The sequence below is a fragment of the Oncorhynchus nerka genome, linkage group LG18 (assembly GCF_034236695.1).
Source record: "Oncorhynchus nerka isolate Pitt River linkage group LG18, Oner_Uvic_2.0, whole genome shotgun sequence".
NCBI classification, from domain to species: domain Eukaryota; kingdom Metazoa; phylum Chordata; class Actinopteri; order Salmoniformes; family Salmonidae; genus Oncorhynchus; species Oncorhynchus nerka.
This window is the reverse complement of record NC_088413.1, coordinates 1,238,722-1,253,721: the sequence shown is the minus strand read 5'-3', so window position 1 is coordinate 1,253,721 and position 15,000 is coordinate 1,238,722. Positions and strand designations below refer to the sequence as shown.

The 15,000-nt window shown below is 62.8% G+C and overlaps 1 pseudogene; it reads left to right on the top strand.

Moving 5' to 3' along the window:
• Nucleotides 1–15,000, top strand: part of LOC135561959 (slit homolog 2 protein-like) — a 91,232-nt pseudogene that overhangs the window by 75,551 nt on the left and 681 nt on the right.

Genomic DNA, 15,000 nt, shown 5'->3' with positions numbered 1-15,000 from the left:
ATACACACACACACACCTGCTATATACAGGTAACACACACACACACACCATACCACACACACACATTTCATGATTTGGTTTGTGTTGATGTCCCCTCTCTCCCTCTTTGTCCTCTCTCTCTCTCTCTCTCTCTCTCTGTCTCTCTGTCTTTCTCTCTCTCTCTCTTTCTCTCCCTCTCTCTCTCTCTCTCTCTCTCTCTCTCTCTGTCTCTCTCTCTCTCTCTCTCTCTCTCTCTCTCTCTCTCTCTCTCTCTCTCTCTCTCTCTCTCTCTCTCTGCCTCTCTCTCTCTCTCTCCCTCCCCCTCTCTCTCTCTCTCTCTCTCTTTGTCCTCCATCTCTGTCTCTCTCCCCCCCTCTCTCTCTCTCTCTCTCTCTCTCTGTCTCCCTCTCCCCCCCTCTCTCTCTCCTCTCAGTGTGGAGACAGTAAATGATGGTGTATTCCATGTGGTAGAGTTGGTGGCATCAGATCAGACTGTGTCTCTGTCTATTGATGGAGGACCAGTCAAGTCTATCAACTCTCTGAGTAAACAGTCAACACTCAGCATCGATTCTCCTCTATACCTGGGAGGTACGTTATACACTGTGTGTGTGTTAGGGAAGAGGGGGTTTCTGGGACGTATTGTAGCTACCTCTAACCCTCCCTTAACAAGCTATAAAACGTGTTGGTTCTATATGTGAAGTATCATCTCTCTCTGTGTGTCTCTCTTCTTCTCTTTCTTTCTCTGTGTGTCTCTCTTCTTCTCTTTCTTTCTCTGTGTGTCTCTCTGCTTCTCTTTCTCTCTCTGTGTGTCTCTCTTCTTCTCTTTCTCTCTCTGTGTGTCTCTCTTCTTCTCTTTCTCTCTCTGTGTGTCTCTCTTCTTCTCTTTATTTCTCTGTGTGTCTCTCTTCTTCTCTTTATTTCTCTGTGTGTCTCTCTTCTTCTCTTTCTCTCTCTCTGTGTCTCTCTTCTTCTCTTTCTCTCTCTCTGTGTCTCTCTTCTTCTCTTTCTCTCTGTGTGTCTCTCTTCTTCTCTTTCTCTCTCTGTGTGTCTCTCTTCTTCTCTTTCTCTCTCTGTGTGTCTCTCTTCTTCTCTTTCTCTCTCTCTGTGTCTCTCTTCTTCTCTTTCTCTCTCTATGTGTCTCTCTTCTCTTTCTCTCTCTGTGTCTCTCTTCTTCTCTTTATCTTTCTGTGTGTCTCTCTTCTTCTATTTCTTTCTCTGTGTGTCTCTCTTCTTCTCTTTCTACCTCTCTGTGTGTCTCTCTTCTTCTCTTTCAACCTCTCTGTGTGTCTCTCTTCTTCTCTTTCAACCTCTCTGTGTGTCTCTCTTCTTCTCTTTCTCTCTCTGTGTGTCTCTCTTCTTCTCTTTCTTTCTCTCTGTGTCTCTCTTCTTCTCTTTCTACCTCTCTGTGTGTCTCTCTTCTTCTCTTTCTAACTCTCTGTGTCTGTCTCTCTACATTCAATTCAATTTAAAGGGCTTTATTGGCATGGGAAACACATGTCAACATTGCCAAAGCAAGTGAAATAGATAATAAATAAATAATATCTTGCTCTCTCTCTCTCTCGCACTCTCTGGCTCTCTCCCTCTCTCCAGGTATGCCAGATCGTTGGTCAGTCTCTGCAGCGCTGCAGTCTGGAGTTGGGGGGCAGAACGGGACCAGCTTCCACGGCTGTCTCAGGAACCTCTACATCAACGGACAGCTGCAGGATCTGGGGGTCGGACTGGAGCAGGGACAGGTACAGGACCTGGGGGTCAGACTGGAGCAGGGACAGGTACAGGACCTGGGGGTCAGACTGGAGCAGGGACAGGTACAGGACCTGGGGGTCAGACTGGAGCAGGGACAGGTACAGGACCTGGGGGTCAGACTGGAGCAGGGACAGGTACAGGACCTGGGGGTCAGACTGGAGCAGGGACAGGACCTGGGGGTCAGGCTGGAGCAGGGACAGGTACAGGACCTGGGGGTCAGACTGGAGCAGGGACAGGACCTGGGGGTCAGGCTGGAGCAGGGACAGGTACAGGACCTGGGGGTCAGACTGGAGCAGGGACAGGACCTGGGGGTCAGACTGGAGCAGGGACAGGTACAGGACCTGGGGGTCAGACTGGAGCAGGGACAGGTACAGGACCTGGGGGTCAGACTGGAGCAGGGACAGGTACAGGACCTGGGGGAGTCAGACTGGAGCAGGGACAGGTACAGGACCTGGGGTCAGACTGGAGCAGGGACAGGTACAGGACCTGGGGGTCAGACTGGAGCAGGGACAGGTACAGGACCTGGGGGTCAGACTGGAGCAGGGACAGGGACAGGACCTGGGGGTCAGACTGGAGCAGGGACAGGTACAGGACCTGGGGGTCAGACTGGAGCAGGGACAGGTACAGGACCTGGGGGTCAGACTGGAGCAGGGACAGGTACAGGACCTGGGGGTCAGACTGGAGCAGGGACAGGACCTGGGGGTCAGACTGGAGCAGGGACAGGACCTGGGGGTCAGACTGGAGCAGGGACAGGTACAGGACCTGGGGGTCAGACTGGAGCAGGGACCTGGGGGTCAGACTGGAGCAGGGACAGGGACAGGACCTGGGGGTCAGACTGGAGCAGGGACAGGGACAGGACCTGGGGGTCAGACTGGAGCAGGGACAGGGACTGGGGACCTGGAGCAGGGACAGGGGTCAGGGACAGGACCTGGGGGAGACTGAGCAGGGACAGGTACAGGACCTGGGGGTCAGACTGGAGCAGGGACAGGTACAGGACCTGGGGGTCAGACTGGAGCAGGGACAGGACCTGGGGGTCAGACTGGAGCAGGGACAGGTACAGGACCTGGGGGTCAGACTGGAGCAGGGACAGGACCTGGGGGTCAGCCTGGAGCAGGGACAGGGACAGGACCTGGGGGTCAGGCTGGAGCAGGGACAGGTACAGGACCTGGGGGTCAGACTGGAGCAGGGACAGGACCTGGGGGTCAGACTGGAGCAGGGACAGGGACAGGACCTGGGGGTCAGACTGGAGCAGGGACCTGGGGTCAGACTGGAGCAGGGACAGGACCTGGGGGTCAGACTGGAGCAGGGACAGGACCCTGGGGTCAGCCTGGCAGGGACAGGCTGGGGGACTGGAGCAGGGACAGGACCTGTGGGTCAGACTGGAGCAGGGACAGGACCTGGGGGTCAGACTGGAGCAGGGACAGGACCTGGGGGTCAGACTGGTGCAGGGACAGGACCTGGGGGTCATACTTGAGCAGGGACAGGACCTGGGGGTCAGACTGGTGCAGGGACAGGGACAGGACCTGGGGGTCAGACTGGAGCAGGGACAGGACCTGGGGGTCAGACTGGAGCAGGGACAGGACCTGGGGGTCAGGCTGGAGCAGGGACAGGACCTGGGGGTCAGGCTGGAGCAGGGACAGGACCTGGGGGTCAGGCTGGAGCAGGGACATGACCTGGGGGTCAGGCTGGAGCAGGGACCTGGGGGTCAGGCTGGAGCAAGGACAGGACCTGGGGGTCAGGCTGGAGCAGGGACAGGTACAGGACCTGGGGGTCAGACTGGAGCAGGGACAGGTATAGGACCTGGGGGTCAGACTGGAGCAGGGACAGGTACAGGACCTGAGGGACAGGCTGGAGCAGGGGACAGGTACAGGACCTGGGCGTCAGACTGGAGCAGGGACAGGGACAGGACCTGGGGGTCAGACTGGAGCAGGGACAGGTACAGGACCTGGGGGTCAGACTGGAGCAGGGACAGGACCTGGGGGTCAGACCGGAGCAGGGACAGGTACAGGACCTGGAGGTCAGAATGGAGCAGGGACAGGACCTGGGGGTCAGACTGGAGCAGGGACAGGTACAGGACCTGGGGGTCATACTGGAGCAGGGACAGGTACAGGATCTGGGGGACAGGACTGGAGCAGGGGACAGGTACAGGATCTGGAGCAGGGGGTCAGGACTGGGGGCAGGGCAGGGACAGGACCTGGGGGTCAGACTGGAGCAGGGACAGGACCTGGGGTCAGACTGGAGCAGGGACAGGACAGGACCTGGGGGTCAGACTGGAGCAGGGACAGGACCTGGGGGTCAGACTGGAGCACCTGGGGGGACTGGAGGGACCAGGGGGGTCAGACTGGAGCAGGGACAGGGACAGGACCTGGGGTCAGACTGGAGCAGGGACAGGTACAGGACCTGGGGGTCAGACTGGAGCAGGGACAGGACAGGACCTGGGGGTCAGGCTGGAGCAGGGACAGGTACAGGACCTGGGGGTCAGACTGGAGCAGGGACAGGGACAGGACCTGGGGGTCAGACTGGAGCAGGGACAGGTACAGGACCTGGGGGTCAGACTGGAGCAGGGACAGGACCTGGGGGTCAGACTGGAGCAGGGGACAGGACAGGACCTGGGGGTCAGACTGGAGCAGGGACAGGACCTGGGGTCAGACTGGAGCAGGGACTGGGGTCAGGGAGCAGGGACAGGACCTGGGGGTCAGACTGGAGCAGGGACAGGTACAGGATCTGGGGGTCGGACTGGAGCAGGGACAGGTACAGGATCTGGGGGTCGGACTGGAGCAGGGACAGGGACAGGACCTGGGGGTCAGACTGGAGCAGGGACAGGACCTGGGGGTCAGACTGGAGCAGGGACAGGTACAGGACCTGGGGGTCAGACTGGAGCAGGTACAGGACCTGGGGGTCAGACTGGAGCAGGGACAGGGACCTGGGGGTCAGACTGGAGCAGGGACAGGGACAGGACCTGGGGGTCAGACTGGAGCAGGGACAGGTACAGGACCTGGGGGTCAGACTGGAGCAGGGACAGGTACAGGACCTGGGGGTCAGACTGGAGCAGGGACAGGACCTGGGGGTCAGACTGGAGCAGGGACAGGTACAGGACCTGGGGGTCGGGCTGGAGCAGGTACAGGTACAGGACCTGGGGGTCAGACTGGAGCAGGGACAGGACCTGGGGTCAGACTGGAGCAGGGGGACAGGACCTGGGGGTCAGACTGGAGCAGGACCTGGGGTCAGACTGGAGCAGGGACAGGTACAGGACCTGGGGTCAGACTGGACAGGTACAGGACCTGGGGGTCAGACTGGAGCAGGGACAGGGACAGGACCTGGGGTCAGACTGGAGCAGGGACAGCAGGGACAGGACCTGGGGGTCAGACTGGAGCAGGGACAGGTACAGGACCTGGGGTCAGACTGGAGCAGGGACAGGTACAGGACCTGGGGGTCAGACTGGAGCAGGGACAGGACCTGGGGGTCAGACTGGAGCAGGGACAGGACCTGGGGGTCAGACTGGAGCAGGGACAGGTACAGGACCTGGGGGTCAGACTGGAGCAGGGACAGGTACAGGACCTGGGGGTCAGACTGGAGCAGGGACAGGTACAGGACTGGGGGGGGTCAGACTGGAGCAGGGACAGGGACAGGTCAGACAGGACCAGGGGGTCAGACTGGAGCAGGGGGACAGGTACAGGACCTGGGGTCAGACTGGCAGGGACAGGTACAGGACCTGGGGGTCAGACTGGAGCAGGGACCTGGGGGTCAGACTGGAGCAGGGACCTGGGGGTCAGACTGGAGCAGGGACCTGGGGGTCAGGATGGAGCAGGGACCTGGGGGTCAGACTGGAGCAGGGACAGGACCTGGGGGTCAGACTGGTGCAGGGACCTGGGGGTCAGACTGGAGCAGGGACCTGGGGGTCAGACTGGAGCAGGGACAAGACCTGGGGGTCAGACTGGAGCAGGGACCTGGGGGTCAGACTGGAGCAGGGACAAGACCTGGGGGTCAGACTGGAGCAGGGACCTGGGGGTCAGACTGGAGCAGGGACCTGGGGTCAGACTGGAGCAGGGACCTGGGGTCAGGCTGGAGCAGGGACAGGACCTGGGGGTCAGGCTGGAGCAGGGACAGGACCTGGGGGTCAGGCTGGAGCAGGGACAGGGACAGGACCTGGGGGTCAGACTGGAGCAGGGACAGGACCTGGGGGTCAGGCTGGAGCAGGGACAGGTACAGGACCTGGGGTCAGACTGGAGCAGGGACAGGTACAGGACCTGGGGGTCAGACTGGAGCAGGGGCAGACTGGAGCAGGACCTGGGGGGTCAGGCTGGAGCAGGGACAGGACCTGGGGGTCAGGCTGGAGCAGGGACCTGGGGGTCAGAATGGAGCAGGGACCTGGGGGTCAGACTGGAGCAGGGACCTGGGGGTCAGGCTGGAGCAGGGACCTGGGGGTCAGACTGGAGCAGGGACAGGACCTGGGGGTCAGACTGGTGCAGGGACCTGGGGGTCAGACTGGAGCAGGGACCTGGGGGTCAGACTGGAGCAGGGACAAGACCTGGGGGTCAGACTGGAGCAGGGACAAGTACAGGACCTGGGGGTCAGACTGGAGCAGGGACAGGTACAGGACCTGGGGGTCAGGCTGGAGCAGGGACAGGTACAGGACCTGGGGGTCAGGCTGGAGCAGGGACAGGGACAGGACCTGGGGGTCAGACTGGAGCAGGGACAGGTACAGGACCTGGGGGTCAGACTGGAGCAGGGACAGGACCTGGGGGTCAGACCGGAGCAGGGACAGGTACAGGACCTGGGGGTCAGACTGGAGCAGGGACAGGACCTGGGGGTCAGACTGGAGCAGGGACAGGTACAGGACCTGGGGGTCATACTGGAGCAGGGACAGGTACAGGATCTGGGGGTCGGACTGGAGCAGGGACAGGTACAGGATCTGGGGGTCGGACTGGAGCAGGTACAGGGACAGGACCTGGGGGTCAGACTGGAGCAGGGACAGGACCTGGGGGTCAGACTGGAGCAGGGACAGGTACAGGACCTGGGGGTCAGACTGGAGCAGGTACAGGACCTGGGGGTCAGACTGGAGCAGGGACAGGGACCTGGGGGTCAGACTGGAGCAGGGACAGGGACAGGACCTGGGGGTCAGACTGGAGCAGGGACAGGTACAGGACCTGGGGGTCAGACTGGAGCAGGGACAGGTACAGGACCTGGGGGTCAGACTGGAGCAGGGACAGGACCTGGGGGTCAGACTGGAGCAGGGACAGGTACAGGACCTGGGGGTCGGGCTGGAGCAGGTACAGGTACAGGACCTGGGGGTCAGACTGGAGCAGGGACAGGTACAGGACCTGGGGGTCAGACTGGAGCAGGGACAGGTACAGGACCTGGGGGTCAGACTGGAGCAGGTACAGGTACAGGACCTGGGGGTCAGACTGGAGCAGGGACAGGTACAGGACCTGGGGGTCAGACTGGAGCAGGGACAGGGACAGGTACAGGACCTGGGGGTCAGACTGGAGCAGGGACAGGTACAGGACCTGGGGGTCAGACTGGAGCAGGGACCTGGGGGTCAGACTGGAGCAGGGACCTGGGGGTCAGACTGGAGCAGGGACCTGGGGGTCAGACTGGAGCAGGGACCTGGGGGTCAGGATGGAGCAGGGACCTGGGGGTCAGACTGGAGCAGGGACAGGACCTGGAGGTCAGACTGGTGCAGGGACCTGGGGGTCAGACTGGAGCAGGGACCTGGGGGTCAGACTGGAGCAGGGACAAGACCTGGGGGTCAGACTGGAACAGGGACCTGGGGGTCAGACTGGAGCAGGGACAAGACCTGGGGGTCAGACTGGAGCAGGGACCTGGGGGTCAGACTGGAGCAGGGACCTGGGTGTCAGACTGGAGCAGGGACCTGGGGGTCAGGCTGGAGCAGGGACAGGACCTGGGGGTCAGGCTGGAGCAGGGACAGGACCTGGGGGTCAGGCTGGAGCAGGGACAGGGACAGGACCTTGGGGTCAGACTGGAGCAGGGACAGGACCTGGGGGTCAGGCTGGAGCAGGGACAGGTACAGGACCTGGGGGTCAGACTGGAGCAGGGACAGGTACAGGACCTGGGGGTCAGACTGGAGCAGGGGCAGGTACAGGACCTGGGGGTCAGGCTGGAGCAGGGACAGGACCTGGGGGTCAGGCTGGAGCAGGGACCTGGGGGTCAGAATGGAGCAGGGACCTGGGGGTCAGACTGGAGCAGGGACCTGGGGGTCAGGCTGGAGCAGGGACCTGGGGGTCAGACTGGAGCAGGGACAGGACCTGGGGGTCAGACTGGTGCAGGGACCTGGGGGTCAGACTGGAGCAGGGACCTGGGGTCAGACTGGAGCAGGGACAAGCCCTGGGGTCAGACTGGAGCAGGGACAAGACCTGGGGTCAGACTGGAGCAGGGACAAGACCTGGGGGTTAGACTGGAGCAGGGACAAGACCTGGGGGTCAGACTGGAGCAGGGACAAGACCTGGGGGTCAGACTGGAGCAGGGACAAGACCTGGGGGTCAGACTGGAGCAGGGACAAGACCTGGGGGTCAGACTGGAGCAGGGACCTGGGGGTCAGACTGGAGCAGGGACCTGGGGGTCAGAATGGAGCAGGGACCTGGGGTCAGACTGGAGCAGGGACCTGGGGGTCAGACTGGAGCAGGGACAAGACCTGGGGGTCAGACTGGAGCAGGGACCTGGGGGTCAGGCTGGAGCAGGGACAAGACCTGGGGGTCAGACTGGAGCAGGGACAGGACCTGGGGGTCAGACTGGAGCAGGGACCTGGGGGTCAGACTGGAGCAGGGACCTGGGGGTCAGACTGGAGCAGGGACAGGGCCTGGGGGTCAGACTGGAGCAGGGACCTGGGGGTCAGACTGGAGCAGGGACCTGGGGGTCAGACTGGAGCAGGGACCTGGGGGTCAGACTGGAGCAGGGACAGGACCTGGGGGTCAGACTGGAGCAGGGACCTGGGGGTCAGACAGGAGCAGGGACCTGGGGGTCAGACTGGAGCAGGGACAAGACCTGGGGGTCATTCTGGAGCAGGGACCTGGGGGTCAGACTGGAGCAGGGACCTGGGGGTCAGACTGGAGCAGGGACAGGTACAGGACCTGGGGGTCAGACTGGAGCAGGGACAGGTACAGGACCTGGGGGTCAGACTGGAGCAGGGACAGGTACAGGACCTGGGGTTCAGACTGGAGCAGGGACAGGTACAGGACCTGGGGGTCAGACTGGAGCAGGGACAGGTACAGGACCTGGGGGTCAGACTGGAGCAGGGACCTGGGGGTCAGACTGGAGCAGGGACCTGGGGGTCAGACTGGAGCAGGGACAGGTACAGGACCTGGGGGTCAGACTGGAGCAGGGACCTGGGGGTCAGACTGGAGCAGGGACCTGGGGGTCAGACTGGAGCAGGGACCTGGGGGTCAGACTGGAGCAGGGACCTGGGGGTCAGGATGGAGCAGGGACCTGGGGGTCAGACTGGAGCAGGGACAGGACCTGGAGGTCAGACTGGTGCAGGGACCTGGGGGTCAGACTGGAGCAGGGACCTGGGGGTCAGACTGGAGCAGGGACAAGACCTGGGGGTCAGACTGGAACAGGGACCTGGGGGTCAGACTGGAGCAGGGACAAGACCTGGGGGTCAGACTGGAGCAGGGACCTGGGGGTCAGACTGGAGCAGGGACCTGGGTGTCAGACTGGAGCAGGGACCTGGGTGTCAGACTGGAGCAGGGACCTGGGTGTCAGACTGGAGCAGGGACCTGGGTGTCAGACTGGAGCAGGGACCTGGGGGTCAGGCTGGAGCAGGGACAGGACCTGGGGGTCAGGCTGGAGCAGGGACAGGACCTGGGGGTCAGGCTGGAGCAGGGACAGGGACAGGACCTGGGGGTCAGACTGGAGCAGGGACAGGACCTGGGGGTCAGGCTGGAGCAGGGACAGGTACAGGACCTGGGGGTCAGGCTGGAGCAGGGACAGGTACAGGACCTGGGGGTCAGACTGGAGCAGGGGCAGGTACAGGACCTGGGGGTCAGGCTGGAGCAGGGACAGGACCTGGGGGTCAGGCTGGAGCAGGGACCTGGGGGTCAGAATGGAGCAGGGACCTGGGGGTCAGACTGGAGCAGGGACCTGGGGGTCAGGCTGGAGCAGGGACCTGGGGGTCAGACTGGAGCAGGGACAGGACCTGGGGGTCAGACTGGTGCAGGGACCTGGGGGTCAGACTGGAGCAGGGACCTGGGGGTCAGACTGGAGCAGGGACAAGCCCTGGGGGTCAGACTGGAGCAGGGACAAGACCTGGGGGTCAGACTGGAGCAGGGACAAGACCTGGGGGTTAGACTGGAGCAGGGACAAGACCTGGGGGTCAGACTGGAGCAGGGACAAGACCTGGGGGTCAGACTGGTGCAGGGACAAGACCTGGGGGTCAGACTGGAGCAGGGACAAGACCTGGGGGTCAGACTGGAGCAGGGACCTGGGGGTCAGACTGGAGCAGGGACCTGGGGGTCAGAATGGAGCAGGGACCTGGGGTCAGACTGGAGCAGGGACCTGGGGGTCAGACTGGAGCAGGGACAAGACCTGGGGGTCAGACTGGAGCAGGGACCTGGGGGTCAGGCTGGAGCAGGGACCTGGGGTCAGACTGGAGCAGGGACAGGACCTGGGGGTCAGACTGGAGCAGGGACCTGGGGGTCAGACTGGAGCAGGGACCTGGGGGTCAGACTGGAGCAGGGACAGGGCCTGGGGGTCAGACTGGAGCAGGGACCTGGGGGTCAGACTGGAGCAGGGACCTGGGGGTCAGACTGGAGCAGGGACCTGGGGGTCAGACTGGAGCAGGGACAGGACCTGGGGGTCAGACTGGAGCAGGGACCTGGGGGTCAGACAGGAGCAGGGACCTGGGGGTCAGACTGGAGCAGGGACAAGACCTGGGGGTCATTCTGGAGCAGGGACCTGGGGGTCAGACTGGAGCAGGGACCTGGGGGTCAGACTGGAGCAGGGACAGGTACAGGACCTGGGGGTCAGACTGGAGCAGGGACAGGTACAGGACCTGGGGGTCAGACTGGAGCAGGGACAGGTACAGGACCTGGGGGTCAGACTGGAGCAGGGACAGGTACAGGACCTGGGGGTCAGACTGGAGCAGGGACAGGTACAGGACCTGGGGGTCAGACTGGAGCAGGGACCTGGGGGTCAGACTGGAGCAGGGACCTGGGGGTCAGACTGGAGCAGGGACCTGGGGGTCAGACTGGAGCAGGGACCTGGGGGTCAGACTGGAGCAGGGACCTGGGGGTCAGACTGGAGCAGGGACCTGGGGGTCAGACTGGAGCAGGGACCTGGGGGTCAGACTGGAGCAGGGACCTGGGGGTCATACTGGAGCAGGGACCTGGGGGTCAGACTGGAGCAGGGACCTGGGGGTCAGACTGGAGCAGGGACCTGGGGGTCAGACTGGAGCAGGGACAGGTATTGAAACACTCACACACGCTGTTCCACCTCTAAACTGAACCCTGTTGTGTTTTCCAGACTGGGGTTGAACCGGGATGCCAGCCATGCCAGGCAGGGGTGTGTGGCCAGGGTGAGTGCCACCCAACCGGTCAGAGAGGCTTCTCCTGTACCTGCCACCCTGGGTGGACCGGAGACCGTTGTCAGGACCAGGTCAACAACCCCTGTGATGGGAACAAGTCAGTGGCCTGGGGATGGGGATGAGGGGTGAGGGGTGAAGGGTGAGGGGGAGACGAGGATGGAGAGGGATGGGGGTGAGGGGGAGGATGAAGAATGGAGAGGGATGGGGGAGGCTGGAGAGGGTGCGGGTGAGGGGGGAGAGGGATGGGGGTGAGGGGGGGATGGAGAGGGATGGGGGGATGGAGAGGGATGGGGGTGAGGGGATGGAGAGGGATGGGGGAGGGGGAGGATGGAGAGGGATGGGGGGGGGTGAGGATGGAGAGGGATGGGGGTGAGGAGGGAGAGGGATGGGGGTGAGGGGGAGGATGGAGAGGGATGGGGGGGGGGAGGATGGAGAGGGATGGGGGTGAGGATGGATGGAGAGGGATGGGGGGGGGGGGAGGATGGAGAGGGATGGGGGTGAGGATGGAGAGGGATGGGGGTGGGATGGGGAGGGATGGGGGTGGGGGAGGATGGAGAGGGATGGGGGTGAGGATGGAGAGGGATGGGGGTGAGGATGGAGGGGAGGGGTGAGGATGGAGAGGATGGGGGGGGGGAGGATGGAGAGGGATGGGGGTGAGGGGGAGGATGGAGAGGGATGGGGGTGAGGATGGAGAGGGATGGGGGTGAGGGGGAGGATGGAGGGATGGGGGTGAGGATGGAGAGGGATGGGGGTGAGGATGGAGAGGGATGGGGGGGGAGGATGGAGAGGGATGGGGGTGGATGGAGGGATGGGGGTGAGGATGGAGAGGATGGGGGTGAGGGGAGGATGGGAGGGATGGGGTGAGGGAGGGGGGATGGTGAAACACAATTTTTTTGTTTGGTTGTATGATTTCGATCCATTTAAATTGTATTTCTCCTCCCCTCCCCTCTGCCTCCCCTTCTCTCTCTCTGTCCTCTCCCTCTCCCATCTCTCTCCCTCTCCCTCCCCCCATCTCTCCCTCCCCTCCTCCCTCCCTCATCTCTCTCTCCGTCCTCTCCCTCCCCCATCTCTCTCTCTCCCTCCCCCATCTCTCCCTCCCTCTCCCTCCCTCATCTCTCCCTCCTCCTTCTCACTCTCTCCTCCCCCATCTCTCTCCCTCCCCCCATCTCTCCCTCCCCTCTCCCTCCCTCATCTCTCTCTCCGTCCTCTCCCTCCCCCTCCTCTCTCTCCCTCCCCCATCTCTCCCTCCCCATCTCTCTCTCCGTCCTCTCCCTCCCCTCCTCTCTCTCCCTCCCCCATCTCTCTCTCTCTCCCTCCTCCCCTCTCCCTCCCTCATCTCTCCCTCCCCCCATCTCTCCCTCCCCCGTCTCCCTCCCCCTCCTCTCTCTCCCTCCCCCCATCTCTCCCTCCCCGTCTCTCTCTCTCTCCGTCCTCTCCCTCCCCCTCCTCTCTCTCCCTCCCCCCATCTCTCTCTCTCTTCGGGGACAGACCTCTCCCTCCCCCTCCTCTCTCCCTCCCCCCATCTCTCCCTCCCCCGTCTCTCTCTCTCTCCGTCCTCTCCCTCCCCCTCCTCTCTCTCCCTCCCCCCATCTCTCCCTCCCCCCCTCTCTCCGTCCTCTCGCTCCCCTCCTCCCCCCCCATCTCCCTCCTCCTTCCTACAGGTGTATCCATGGTTCATGTCTTCCTATCAATTCCTACTCCTACTCCTGTCGCTGCCAGCCAGGATTCCTCGGGGTGCTGTGTGACGAGGCAGACCAGGAAGTCAGCTGACCAGGTGTAAACCCTGTCAGCTGACAAGGCCTACTGTCAGGTGTAAACATGGGAAATGTAGGCTGTCTGGCCTGGGCAAGGCCTACTGTCAATGTAACCCAGGATACACGGGGGACTCCTGCAACAGAGGTGAGGGAGGGGAGGGAGGGAGGGAGGAGGGAGGGCTGTCTGGCCTGGGCAAGGCCTACTGTCAATGTAACCCAGGATACACGGGGGACTCCTGGAGGGAGGGGGGGGGAGGGAGAAGGGGAGGGGAGGGAGGAGGAGGGAGGGACCTGGGGGGAGGGAGGGAGGGAGGGGGGGATGGAGGGAGGGAGGGACCTGGGGGGGAGGAGGGTCAATGTAACCCAGGATACACGGGGACTCCTGGAGGGGGAGGGAGGGGGGAGGGAGAAGGGAGGGGGGATGGAGGGAGGGAGGGAGGGGGAGGGCTGTCTGGCCTGGGCAAGGCCTACTGTCAATGTAACCCAGGATACACGGGGGACTCCTGGAGGGAGGGAGGGAGGGAGGGAGGAGGGAGGGAGGGAGGGAGGGAGGGAGGGACCTGGGGGGAGGGGGAGGGAGGGGGGGAATGGAGGGAGGGAGGGAGGGGGAGGAGGTCTGGCCTGGGCAAGGCCTACTGTCTGTCAATGTAACCCAGGATACACGGGGGACTCCTGTCTGGGAGGGAGGGGGGGGACTGTCTGTCTGTTCAAGGCCTACTGTCTGTAACCCAGGTCGGGGACTCCATCTGGGTCTCTGGTCTGTCTGTCTGTTCATCTGTCTGTCTGTTAGTGTTTTAACTGTCTGTCTGTTCTAACTCTCTGCTGTCTGTCTGCTCATCTGTCTGTCTGCTCTAACTCTCTGCTGTCTGTCTGTTAGTGTTTTAACTGTCTGTCTGTTCTAACTCTCTGCTGTCTGTCTGTTTATCTGTCTGTCTGCTCTAACTCTCTGCTGTCTGTCTGTTAGTGTTTTAACTGTCTGTCTGCTCTAACTTTATGCTGTCTGTCTGTGTGTCTGTCTGCCCCAGCCTCCTCTGATCCACCGCCCCCCGGCAGAGGGGTCACCCAGGTGAGATTCTCAGGGTCAGAGGTCAGCCCTCTCTGCCCCGCCACCCCCTCTCCTTAACCCATCCTCCTCCACAGCCAATCACATTGGAGACCTTCCTCCTCCACAGCCAATCACATTGGAGACCTTCCGTTCCACATGAGCTTGTTTCAACCTCAGCCACCCCTCTGCTCTCTCCTTTCACACTCTTCCTTCCTTGTTCCTTCGTTATCTCCTTCCTTCCTTCCTCCCTCCCTCCCTCCTTCCTCCCTCCCTCCTTCCCTCCCTCCCCCCTCCCTCCCTCCCTCCCTCCCTTCCTTCCTTCCTTCCTCCCCTCCCTCCCTCCCTCCCCCTCCCTCCGTCCTCCTCCCTCCCTCCCCTCCCTCCCTCCCCCTCCCTTCCTTCCTTCCTTCCTCCTCCCTCCTCCCTCCCTCCCTCCCTCCTCCCCCTCCCTCCCTCCCTCCCTCCCTCCCTCCCTTCCTTCCTTCCTTCCTTCCTTCCTTCCCCTCCCTGCCTCCCCTTCCTTCCTTCCTCCCTCCCTCCCTCCCTCCTTCCTTCCTTCCCCTCCCTCCCTCCCCCCTCCCTCCCCCCTCTCCCTCCTCCCTCCCTCCCCCCTCCCTCCCTCCCCCCCTCCCTTCCTTCCTTCCTCCCTCCCTTCATCCCTCCCTCCCTCCTTCCTTCCTCCCCTCCCTCCTTCCCTCCCTCCCTCCCCCTCCCTCCCTTCCTTCCTTCCTTCCTTCCTTCCTTCCTCCCTCCCTCCCTCCCCCCCCTTCCTTCCTTCCTCCCTCCTTCATTCCTCCCTCCCTCCCTCCTTCCTTCCTTCCTTCCTTCCTTCCTTCCTCCCTCCCTCCCTCCCTTCCTTCCTTCCTTCCTTCCTTCCTCCCTCCCTCCATCCTTCCTTCCTTCCTTCCTTCCTTCCTTCCTCCATCCATCCATCCATCCAC